Raw genomic sequence first — 13,578 nt, 5'->3', positions numbered from 1 at the left:
GGAAATGTACAAGGGGACTTCAAAGAGTTCATGGAAAAATTTGTATTATCTTTCAATTCCATTTTTTCACAAACTTTTTGAAATACCCCGTGTGTGTTTGCCAAAAGTTAAAAAAATTTTTTTTCAAAGGTGGTATGATATACACACACATACACACACAATCTTAAAATCCTTTACAAAAAGTTGTAGGTAATATGTTAGGCATTAAAAGTTTCAATGATGGGCTGGTGGATCACGTACCACAGGGTGTGTGATCTCTGTTGAGCTTTCACTTCCTGTGCAGGACTTCTCCCATATGATCATCTCTATAGATGCTGAAAAAGCATTTGATAAAGTTCAGCACTCATTCATGACAAAGACCCTCTATAAGTTAGGTATAGAGGGAAAGTATCTCAACATAATTAAAGCCATATATGACAAACCCACTGCCAATATCATCCTGAATGGGGAAAAGCTGAAAGCGTTTCCTTTAAGAACAGGAACTAGACAAGGATGCCCACTCTCACCACTCCTATTCAACATAGTGTTAGAAGTACTAGCCAGAGCAATCAGAGAAGAGAAGGAAATAAAGGGCATCCAGATTGGAAAAGATGAAGTCAAACTGTCCCTGTTTGCAGATGACATGATCCTATATATCGAACAGCCTAAAACCTCTACAAAACAACTCTTGGAATTGATAAATGATTTCAGCACAGTAGCAGGATACAAAATCAACACACAAAAATCAGTAGCATTTCTTTTCTCCAATAGTGAACATGCAGAAGGAGAAATCAAGAAAGCCTGCCCATTTACAATAGCCACTAAAAGTTTCAATGATGATAATGAAAAACCTTGAAAACTATATTTAAATTAAAAAAAAAATTTTATGGGAAGAGGAGTCAGGATATTTAAAAAAACAGAATAAATGGGAAATTTCTTTTTAAAAAGCTATGAAATTTTAAACTAACAATTGCGCAATTCTACTTGTTATAATCTTTAATTTTTTTCTCATTAAGTGAGACAATATAAAGAGCAGTTCTTGGAAACTAAGACACTACATAGGCTTAGTTTTAGGTACTGCTGCTCCACTCTTCCAATGTCTCCTCCTTTCCTCTGTCGCCTCCTCCTTTTCTTTCTCCTCCTGTGACCAGAATAGGGTCAGTCTAAACGTATCTCATGTCCAAAGTTTGAACAGTTCAAAAGCATCAACAAATAAGGAAAAACAATGTTAACAGCAGTAGTCGGTCATGTTCCACCATAAAATTCATGGTGGCCTTTCAAAAATTTCTATTTAAACTTCTTCCCCTCTCCCAAAGTTTCATTTTTCATAGTTGCTTCTCATACCTTGCTCTAAACTCTCAAAATCACTGTTCATTCAAATGTTACTCTCTCCTTATGTTCCAGCCTTTTCTTCTTTGCCTCCTTCCAACCTTCGTGAGTTCTTTTTCAATAGGTGTTTTTGGTATAATGATTTTTATGTAGAATGATTCCATCCTCTTTTTCTGAATGTATTTAATTCTGTATCTTCAACACTTACCCAACCCACCGAAACAAAGCATGAAAGCACAAATTGAGTATTAGCTCTGAATAGGCATGGGAAGAAAATATTATATCATAAGTATATATATTTTAAAAAATCTGGTGCCTTGAATAATCACTTTTGTTAGGTTTCTGGGCTATGTGAAAGCTTTTGGTTTTCTTTTCATTTTTAAAATACAACTTAAAGAAAAAGGTAAGACACATTCTCTGGGAATCACTTAATTAGCTCCTTAAATAAGAAGTTAAGATAATAGAAGGTTATAAAAAATTTACAGGCAATTGTTCACAGATTGTGTAATTCTAGGCTTTTGGCTACAGAGTAAGTAGAAGACAGAAGTTTGAATTTTATTTTCTATAACACCCTGAAAAGAAAATAAAGAAGGCTTTAAGAATCTTAACAGTTAAGGATAAGAAAATTTCAATATACTGTATCATCAAAAGAAAGAAAGAGAGAAAGAAAAAAGAAAGAAGGAAAGGAAGAAAGAAAGGGAAAGGAGTGTGGGAGAAGGCAGTAGAAGGGAAGGCTCGTATACAGACACAGTAGAATGCAGTCCCAACATGCATGTAGTTGACTTCCAAAATTTACCTATACATACTTTCTTTCATGTAAAGACAAACACCCTGCAAATCATATTTTCCATGCACAACTTATTATATAAACATTATACATTCACACAGAAATGCTACCAATCAGAGCACTATACACAAAATCATCTACATTTTATTTAACATTCACCTAAGAAAACTTAAGGTCAATTTTGATTCTATAATTTTTGCTGCTAAAGTTACAATATCACTTCACCTAATGAGATGCAGCTTTATTGCTTTTAGAATGTTTAAGACTGAGTCTGAGGATATACATGTATCTATGTTTGTGTGTTTTAACATTTTATTTGTTCGTATTACTTTTCCTTCTCCATATATAGCACAATGTATTATTTTGAAATAATTACTTCTCGGACATCTATGTTCTTTTCCCCCAAACCCTGAACTCTTCCACCTTTTAACACAGGACATGAGATAGAGGCATACTTTCAAAAAAGACAATCACCACCTTAATTCAAAAAGGTACTAATCAAGGAAGTCATTGCTCAGCACTGAACTATGAAGTAGTCTTTTTAAAATGTTCCTAGCCATACGATAGACTAAAATCAAGAACTTTTATTTGCAACTACCCAACCTTTATTCAGACTGAAGAATGTTTTTCTTGGGACTTCCATTGGATCACATAGGAAAGAGGAAAAACCTTTCCTAGGACTGAAGGTGAGAGGTCTGGAAAGAGAAGGAAAGAGGGGTTACAGAATTTAGACTTCATTGTCCTGCTTAGTTCAAAATCCCTGGCTTATGGAGGAGAATGAAGATGCATCACTAGACTCGGCATAGGTGAAACAGAGTGGCGATAATAAGAGAGGTAACCAGGTATTCGAATCTGATAGGAATCTTACAAAGGTCTCTCAGACTGCAAGGAAGATCAGAAAAAGCTACTAAAATTCAGACTCCAAGACAGACAAGTACTGACAGAGCTGATGAACTATAAGGGTTTTGATATCAGAAAAATGAGATTTAGAGTTAAGAGACATTACAATCGATAACTTGGTAAGGGGCATCATGTGTTTCCACGGAGGGTACTAACTATCACATCAGATAGATAACAAAGAGGGAGAGAGTGGAGATGTGGGCCCTCTATGATACAGTGACCACAGGAGCTACATTACACAGCAGCGATCCTTGGGGGGACAGAAGTCGACATCTAGAAACAGCTCTCTAGGAGCCAATGTCATGCAAATGTCATGAAGTTATATAAGCTTTCTCTTGAATCCAAATGTCATCTTTGGCACAAAGAAAGAAATGAGAAGAACCAATGAGAAGAAAGAACCAGAGAGACACAGTAACTTAGTAATAGGTGAAGGCTTAGCTGGAGAAATTTTGTTAATTTTATTCAATGTGGTGTCCACAGTAGTGTCAACTATGCTTAGCAATTAATAGGCACTCAGAAAATGTTTGTTGAATGACTGAGATTGAAATACTTTTAATTGGCAAGGTAAGTGTTTTCGGATATTAATGTGAAATGAAGGAGAGAACAGTTAAAATAGGAAAATTTCACTGTTTTGACACATAAATTTTAGCTTATATAAAATGAGACCCACTCTACCTAATCCTCATTAATGTTTTATCAGAAAAAAAGAGATAAACTTTTTGATTATCACACAAAAGATATTTATCTAAATCTTCCATTCAATACAAAATATGATCTAAAGTTTTTGTAAGAAATATACATATGACTTTTATACTTAGTGGTTCTGTGATATATAAGAATGACCATAGAATTTGATTCCAGATAGACCTGGGATGTGCATTCTACATGCTACATGCTATGTGAGTTGAAGGATGATAATGAACCTTTCTAAGTCTAGTATTCTTAGTAAGAGTAGCTTTCTGGGTTATTTATATGCATCTCATACTTGTTTCATTGAATTTCTTTTAGTTTTTTGACTAAACTTTGAATTTGGTCTCTCAAGATTATTTAGGCTTGAATATGTCATCACATTCGTGATCCCTCCCAGCTTTGCCTCAACTATAAATCTAGTAAACATATCTTGCTGGTCATCCTCAATGTCATTGCAAAGGTGTTTATTTAACAACAGGCTCAAAGATATTTTACCAACTTATCTCCAAGGTTATGCTACTGAAATAAATATTCGTATTTTTTTCTGGCACAGTATCAAGCTTCTCACCCTTATAAAATGCTGTGAGGTAAGTTTGGTATGACCTGCTTTTAATGAATCTATGTGCACTATTAGTCATTTTTATCTTCTTTCCTAACTGCTCATATTTTATTTCCTGCTCCTCCTACCATAGACTCTACACCCTTCCCGCAATAAGATATTCATGCCTTCTCATTTAGTTCCACTACATTCTGTTTTGCCTATCTTAACTCATGGTTTTGCCTGGGATGTTCTTTTCTTTAATCACTACATGTCTAAGTTCCATATATCAAACAGTGGGAAGTCCAAATTACAATACTCTTCACAGAACATTTTTTTTACCCACTAAGGCAGCAATCTGGTAGCATGAAGACCAACTCTGGCTTGCTAATAGATTTTATTTGGCCCATGCAATGGTTTTAAATGGTTTTTTTTAAAAAATAGGTTACAACTTTTAGAATTTGGATATTTAACAAAAAATAGAATTAAAATACAATACCTTTGAAAATATTTGGGCCCTTCATTGTCATGGCAAAGGTTTGCTAGAAGTTAGTGGTATTTACGTCATTTAAATCTGCCTTACTTGTCTGGCTCTTGAAGTCACTTGTGTTTGAGTATCCTGCCCTTTGAGAATATTTATTCTTCTTAATTCTCAAGATTCATCTCTTTACTTTTCTTGTGAACTCTTCTAGTTTATATTATTCCTATGTAACATCGCCTCTATTTGTCTAGATGCTCCTTGTGAACAGAATTTATATATCATTAATCTTTTATCCTCCAAAATTCTATTTTGTATTTAGCAATTATTCTGCAAACATTTATTCAAAAAACAAATACAATTTTTAAACATAATTAACACTATATATTCACTACAGATTGTTAGTAATGGTTCCAGCCAATGTTTTCCAAAATCCGTCTTCTTCCGTGTTTTAAACATGTAGACATTTGGCCACATCTAATTTCCTACTACTCCTTTCATTTCTTTGATTTCCCATAGGTATATTTCAACAACACTGTAATTTCACTTGGAAATCCCTACATCCTTACCTTTTTCTTAGTGACATAGACGGAAAGCTTCTAATACTGACTCTCGTACAAGGGTGCACAGGCAGCTAAGAACATATTGGAAGTCAGTTTTTTCAGTTTTCAGATTGTTGTGCAGCAGTTCTCTGTTCAGTTCATATAACCTGTACCATTTATTGCCTCTGCTCTACCATCTATCCTCCCTCATATTCTATCTCACTAAGATCAGGGCAATCTACATTTCTTTACATCACAATAGCCTCTGTGGAAATCAAACTATGTCACGGAATATAGTTTGCTATATAAGACTTTTGGAAGTTAACTGATGTCATGAATCTTAATACAGCAATAAGAAAATTTGTATTTATTTTGTTCAAGATCTCTTTCTTCTTAATTTGTTTTTTTTATGTTTTTGGATATTTCTTCTTCAATTCACTTTTAAAAATTAAAATTTGTATATGTGTTTTTATAGTAAGCCTCTTCAAATCTCTTACTTAAAAATTTGAGTGTTTCTGCTTGGCATTAATTGACATAACATTCAAGAAGAGATTATTTTAGTATAGGCTGAGGAGCATAAGAGTGTTGTGATACTTAGGTATGAAAAAAATAGGTCAAAGTAAATTTTTTTTTCTTTGACAAGGTGACTATACTGGTAGCCCTGAGGTATATAGTAGACATAATAGATTTGAACATCAGCAAGGCATTTAATTGATATGGTCTCTCAGGCTGTAATTGTGAATGGATCAAGATATACGTGTAGACTACTATAACTGGTTGAACGACTGAGCAAAAAGGTGCTGATGGATTAATTGATGTAACCAGGGGGAATATAATCCTCGTCAGTACTAGTCAGGACTTTTATAACTGACCTAAATGAAGACATAGGAAGCATGCTTTAAATCTGAAGTCATATCTCTGTCATCCTCTCCTTTTGTGGTTCATTTTCCTCATTTATATAGAAAGCTAAAGTTTTATCTTGTTCATTTGGACCAGTCATCATGCTCACTATGTGGAGATATTTTTTACTCCTAGAATCCCACCTTTGATGACTGCACCAAACTTACCGATACAATGATTTAAGAGAGTGAAGACAACAGGAATCACAAGGCTGTCATAAGAGTCTAGGTGGGACTTCTGGGTGTATGCCCAAAAGGTATGAAAATGGGGTCTCAGAAAGATATCTGTGCACACATGTTCATAGCAGCATTATTCACAGTAGCTAAAATATAGAAGCAGGCCAAGTGTTTTGTCAGATGAATGGCTAAGCAAAATATACTTCATATGCGAGGGTACTTCAAAAAGTTTGTGCAAAAATAGAATTAAAATTTAAAAAGGGAGGGGAGAGGGAGGGGGACTAATGAGGAATTGGTCACAAAGAATGATTGCATATTGTAATGATGAATAAGCTAACCATACTGATTTAACCACCACACATTCTACACAATTACTAAAAGTCAACATTGTACTCTACGAGTGTGTATAATAAAATAAATATAATATGAATCTTTCCATGAACTTTTGAAGAACCCTCATATATAGATATCCTCATGTATCTATATCTATATATATTAGTGCAATGGAATATTATTCAACCTTAAAAAGAAAGGAAATTCTAATATATGCTACAACATGGATGAATCTTGAGGACATTATGTTAAGTGAAATCAGCCAGTCACAAAAAGACAAATACTGCATTATTCTACTTTTATGAGGTACTTAGAATAGTCAAAATCATAGAGACAGAAAGTAGTATGTGCGTTCTCAGGACTTGGGGGAACGGATAATGTAGGTTATTGTTTAATGGACATAGAGTTTCAGTTGAGGAGGTTGGAGCAGTTCTGGGGATGAATGGTCATGATGGCTGCACACAGCATGAGTGCATTTCATACCACTGAACTTTTAAACTGTAAATTTAAAAACCATTAAGATAGTGAATTTTATGTTATGTGTATTTTACCATAATTAAAAACAAAAACAAAAAAGCTCAGGTGGCGGGGGGAATGTTCAAGCTCACAGGGCTGAATTCTATTCATGTGATCATTTATCTAACTCTCCTTAGAACTTCCATAAATTTGTTCCACGGAGGTTGTTACTGAATTGCTATGTTATATTATTTACTGATTGATTTATGTTTGGTAGCTTCGTCTCCCATGTGAGATTATAATCACCTTGAGGGCAAAGCATATGTTTACCTTATTTTTCTCTTAAATTCTCTTACAGATTTTCCTGGGCTGAGCCTATGATCAGAAAATATTTTTTGAATGAAAAAAATGCAAACTGCTTTCATACTTTTTACATTTTTTATTTGTTAATCTTTTGGTCAGCTTGTATAAACTACCTCCTAATTTTCTATGCCACTGTTTGAATGTTGAGGTTTTTTAATGATTTCTATAGGATTGTTTGGCCTTGCTTCCTCTGCATTTTCATAGCAATTTGCACACGCCTTGAATACTTATAGCACTGAGTATTTCTACACCGAGTACTTACAACATCGAGTACTCGAATATTTATAACATTGTGTTATCCCTGTACTCAGAGAGTTCACACTTTAGCAAGTCAGAAATATACAAAATAATTCAAATACAATGTGATAGCATTCTAGAAAATATATTTTTTATCAATGTGCTATGAACACATAAATAAAGAATCAATTAATTTTGCAAAATGGTGCCATCAGAGAAGTCCCCATTGAAGAAAAAAAAAGAAAGATGCAGTTGCACGTGTGGGTCTTGAAGGATAAATAAAAGTTCCATGGCAAAATAAGGCTGTAGGAGGTAGAGTGGTGATGTGGGATGCTGAAAAAGAGGAGGAGGGCACACATACAGAGATAAAACTATGCTTGTACCCACAAGAACAGACATGGGTGTGTGAAGGCTGTTGATTACATGGACACCAAATAGTTCCGCAGACTGGAGCATGGAGCTAGCTCAAAATCAGGCAGTAGTAAAAATTCTTGCCACCATACTGACTTTCCTACCATCCTGAATTGGAGCATTTATTCACCCTCTTGAAAATGTAATGGAAAACAAGCAAGGGTGAATAGCACATTGGTAACAATGGGAAAAACTAAATGTCAGCCCAACTAAATGTCTGGCTTAGCCTATTCCCTTTGAAGCTTAATTATAACCATCAGAGGAAGCCTCTTAAACATTTGCTGACACACTGCAATATAAAGAGAAAATTTTCAAAAGTCTTTTAAAATCACAAGGAAGCAGTACTCCCCGGGTCAGGTGATTTAGTTCAAACAAGTAATTATTAGGTTTGCCCTAAACCTTGGGAATAAAAAGCCTTTGCAAGAATTTTTCTTTCTAAGTTCAAAAATCCTATTATTTCTGCTATGCAAATGCTCTCCCAAGCCTGTCAAATGGTCCAGCCAAGCTACCCCAGGAAAAATAACTGGGAGTGCCCTCCCATTGCTTAACAAAGCTTAGCCAATAGTTAAAGAGCTTTAGCTTGGGATTCAAGGTTCTAATATGGTCAGGCATACTTCCGTGCCAACTTCATCTCCCAGATTCCCCTCCAAATATCAGAGGCTCAAACCATTAGAATCCTGAGTAATCTGGATTTTTCTCTTCCTGTACTTTTTCCCTTTAATATTTTCTCTATCTAAAACACGTTTTGCTACCTCTACTTATCAGAATCTGACTCAACTTTCCTAACCAATCTAAGATAAAGCCTATTCCAAATAAAATGTATTCTGCAGTTACTCAAGAAGGAATTAACCAATATTTCCGTTTTGACTTAAAATAAAACAGAACATTTTATCTTTCATGGCATTTAGCACATGGTATATTATGAATACATATCTTACATAAATAAGTCATTTATTACTTAAAATACTATATAGGCTTTTTTTATAGATTTATTTGATATATACCAATATCCTTTACAGCCACTAGGAAAAATAGTAGAAGCTAAATAACTATGTTGGGTGGAAAAATCAGTGATTGTATGATTTAATTTCCAAAGCTAGTTTTGTTTTATTTAGCTGTGTTGCAAATAGAGGGTGATCTGTATGGTGTGGTCTTGTCACCTGAGTACGTGAGACACTGAATCCTGTTATCTATCAGATAGCACCACCCAATAACTCCCTTATTTTCATACCTTTAATGCAAGTCAATTTCTCATCATTCCTTTAATTACAGATTATTTTATTTAAGGTAATCGCAGCTCATGTAACAAATAACCCCTTTGCAAAATAACTTACACACAATAGACTGGGATTCTTTACCAACTTGGCTTAAAAGTGAACTACAACATTTCTGCTTATCATTGCTGAGAATTAAGCCCATAGTCACACCATGTGGATAAGGGCAGAGAAATTAATTCCCTTGTTGAGCTTCTTCTTCCCAGTAATGATACTATATTCTAGTAATGGAGCATAAATTTTGTAGACAATTAGGCCCTGAGACCATCAGAAAAGCATGCACATTCTTTTGTTCACACATAAGACATACTCTATTTTTTAAAGATAATCTAAAGTCTTACCCAATCATTGCAACAACCAAAAAGTTCAGGATTTCAGAAAGTAGCTCTTTATGGAGACCTGTACATTATAAGGCATGCGATCAACTCTTCTCTCCTCCTTCATACTCTTTATATAATAGAACAGCATGAAAGAGACTAGAATAGAAGGTATGAACAGGATAAGGACAATTCAAACTCGCATTCAGAGAAAAAGATTAATGAGATAGACATGATGTCGCTGGCACATAACACTGATAAAAATCTGCTTACTATAACTGGTAGAGACCCCTGACCTTGTAGTGGGATACATTCTTTAATAAGACTCTGATTCAGTTATCTAAAATAATGTTTCTTTCTTTCTTTTTTAATCTGTGCTTATAGTTTTTCTGGCAATACAAATCCCTCAAAATGTAGAAGGTTCTTGAACTATTTCCTTTTGCTTGCTTCCATACATCAGTAACTGTGTTCAAAGTGCTTTCCTATCCATAATTCTGAAGACTACCTTACTTTTTTTCTTTTTTCATCTCTTACTTCTCTGTCTAAATTTACTGGTGGGTAGTTTGTGGTCATCTGAAACCATCAGCTTAGAAGGCAACATGCTTAATATGATCAAGGCAACAAACCTGAAAGCTTTTCTTAAAGAGAAAAATATACATGGATTTCATTGCTAAAAGCCTTTCTTAGTCTTACTTCTTAATTTTGGGGGCTTAGAAGCAAACATCTTTTTAATAACCTTTGCAATCTCACAATTTGAATGTTCTCCATACTGTATCCCGTTTGATTTCTACTTGTAAACCTCCATGTTCTTTCATCTCTTTCTTATTATAGCATGTTAATATAAGAAAGTAAAAGCCAGAATACACTCTCACTCTGGCACTTTCCAATCTTTTCCCCCAGAATGACAGTTTCAGAAGGCATATGGTCTGACTTTCAATTTATCGTAGGATAGAGATTTTAAAATACAGTCTGGATCGCTTCTCGGCCTTTTGGCTAAGATCAAGTGTAAAATACAGTCTGGAAACTGTTTACACTCCTTCCAACAAGAGGTGAGGTCTATAGTCCATTTTTTTTTTTTTTTTTAAATCTGGGCAGGTTTGGGATTTTGTCAGTCACTAGTGTATGTCAGAACTGATGCTATGTGACTTCTGAGAGTAGGTCATAAAAAGCCACACCATGTGCACCTGGCTGTGGTGTATATTTTGGAATGCAACCAACATGCTATGAGAAGCCCAGGGTACATGGGTATTGTCTCATGTAAGTGTTTCAATCAACAGTCTCAGCTGAACTCAGCCTTTAAGTTTTCCCAGCTGAGTGTTAGCCTTCAGATGATTTCACTTCCCAGCCATTCAAGTCATCTCGACCATTTGAATCTTCTGGAACTGAAGCTTCATCAGGCAGAGACAAACTATTCCCTATTACCTCTTCCCTGCCACCATAGAATCCATGAGTATGATAAATGGTTGTTGTTTTATGCCACTAATTTTGGGTTGGTTTGTAATGCTGCATGAATAAGTAGAACCATATTTGGTATCTGGGAGTTGTTTTGGCAATAACAAAAATCTAAAACATGAAGCATTGGCTTTGGAACTAGGTGATAGGTTGAACTAAAAGAGCCTTAAGGAAACTATGAGCAGAAGTCTGATGAGTCTCAAGGAAGCTGTTGGTGAGGACACAAATAAAATGGAGGAAAATGTTACTGGAACCTGGAGAAAATGAGACATTTTTTATTGAAGGATGAAAAGTTTAGCAAAATTGAAGCCTGAAATAACATGAAAAAATAGGAAAAATTGCATCTAATGAGGTGGTAGAATTGCTAAAAAGATTTCCTGCTTAAATGTTGAAAGTATCAACTGATTTCATCATAAGGTACAAAAGAGAAGGTATCTCAGCTTTGTATCTCATGAATATTCTAAATAAATAAATAAATTTAAAAAAAAATAAGGATGAGCTAAAGAAGGAATTATTCAATTTTCAAGCAGATTCTAGAGAGAATATAAAAGACTTGGGACTTTCTAGGTTTGTGAAAGAAAGTGAGCCGAGATGCTGGGTACCATTCAAGCTTTATTAAAGAAAGAAATCTGCTGGGCTGTGCTCAGAGTGGCACAGGGCCCATGGCTGCCCTGAAAATGGTGGACAGTCCCAACACTGGGTTTGGGAGAGTTTATATTAGCTTTGGGGCTTGAAATGTATGGGGGGGAGAGACCATTAGGTTGATGTAACTGGGTGGAGAACTGCGCCGATGCAGAAGCCAGAAACTTGTTTCTAAGTCACGAGGCTTCTGTAAAGGGAAGGGGGGAGGGGAGGGGAAGAGGTGGGCAGCACCATTTTGTTCTTGGGCTTGTCTAAAGTGGCGCTGGTCATGTTGCAGATCTATTAGTTTGAAAACATAATTTTTTCTCATTCTCAGTCTCTACCAGCAAGGAGATTCAGGACAAAATTTAAAGCCTGGTTGTTACCAGTAAAATGTCTCCAGGTAAAGACATATTCAAGTATATAACTGTTAAACCCTTTTAGACCTCAGATAGTTTTAAGATGGTCCCTCATAGGACCTTTGTACTAGACAATAGGCTTTCTGAACATCTTAAGGTTATGTCTCATAAACTCTCTCTGTGAAACAATAGACCCTCTTAATAACATTGTCTGACAGAAAGCGTACAGGGCCAAAAGTTAAAAAGGGATTATCTTGAAGAAATTTGACTTATGGCTTTTGACCAATAGAGTGTAATATAAAATGATGCATAAAGAACCCAAAACATTTTTGAAAAAATTAAACACGCCAAGATTAAATGGACAGATAGTAAAAAACGAAGAAGCCATGTTTTGTGTAATTTGATGCAGAGCATCGTTGGTCAGAAAGCAAGCTAAGAAAACTACTCAGTTGTAAACACAGACCATGTTTTTATAGGGAAAATAAAAGGTGGCTCAGAAGGAAGAACCAAGAAACCAGAGGGCAGAACTGAAAACAGCAGAGAATTAATTTAGGTAGCAGTACTGGGCCTTAATCAGAGAACTAACAATTCGTTCCTCATCACTGGAGATTTATCATAAAGGAAGTGGCATGATAAAAAAAAAATATTTAGGAAGAATTATTCTGGCTGAACATAAACTGTTCATGCATAACAAATGTTGAATGCATACTGAAAGAGCGGAAGCAAGGATGGTAATTAGGAGATTATGTAATAATTACAATGAGATAAAGCAGTGGCTTGCACTAAGGAATTAACAAGCTAGGTGATAAAAAGGATTAACTTTGGGGTATATTTTGAAGATAGAATCAAAAGAATTTGCTGAAGGATGTTATGTGTGAGAGGATGTTATGTGTGAGAGAAAGAGTTGAGTCAAGAATGATTATAAAGTTTTTGGTTTCGCAAGTGGAAAAAATAAAGTTTCCATTTTATGAGTTTGGGAGCAACAAGAGAAACAATTTTGGGTGGGAGGGAATGTCAGGAACTCAGTTGGGGACAGAACTAGTTAGAGATTTTGATTAGATATTCAAATATAAATGCTGAGTGGGCCATCGTATGTAAGAATCTAGATTTCAAGGAAGAGGTACAGATGAGAGTTATAACTGTGGATAGAGTGAGATCCCTAAGAGTGTAAGTATAGGTAAAATCCATAATAGGTCCAAAGACTGAAACCTTCAGCACTTCAACATGTAGAGGTCAGACTGATGAGGAGGAATTTACAAAGTGACTGAAATGGACCCTGTAGGAGGAAGTTGTCTGGGAAGCCAGGTGTGAGGGTTGGGGGGGGAGGTATTTTAGGAAGGAAGGAGTGATTTATTGTATAAAACATTGTCGATAGTGTTAACCAAAATATCAAACAGAGAGCGGCTCTCTAAAAGAAAAATGAGTTTAATTGGGAA

At 35.2% G+C, this 13,578-nt stretch overlaps 1 pseudogene; it reads left to right on the top strand.

The window, feature by feature from the left end:
- The first annotated feature begins 10,683 nt into the window (after window positions 1–10,683).
- On the top strand, window positions 10,684–10,864 carry LOC134371258 (U2 spliceosomal RNA; annotated as a pseudogene).
- The last annotated feature ends 2,714 nt before the right edge of the window (window positions 10,865–13,578 follow it).

The sequence above is a fragment of the Cynocephalus volans genome, chromosome 2 (genome assembly GCF_027409185.1).
Source record: "Cynocephalus volans isolate mCynVol1 chromosome 2, mCynVol1.pri, whole genome shotgun sequence".
Lineage (NCBI taxonomy): Eukaryota > Metazoa > Chordata > Mammalia > Dermoptera > Cynocephalidae > Cynocephalus > Cynocephalus volans.
The sequence above is the reverse complement of the archived record's forward strand: the minus strand, read 5'-3'. Positions and strand labels throughout refer to the sequence as shown.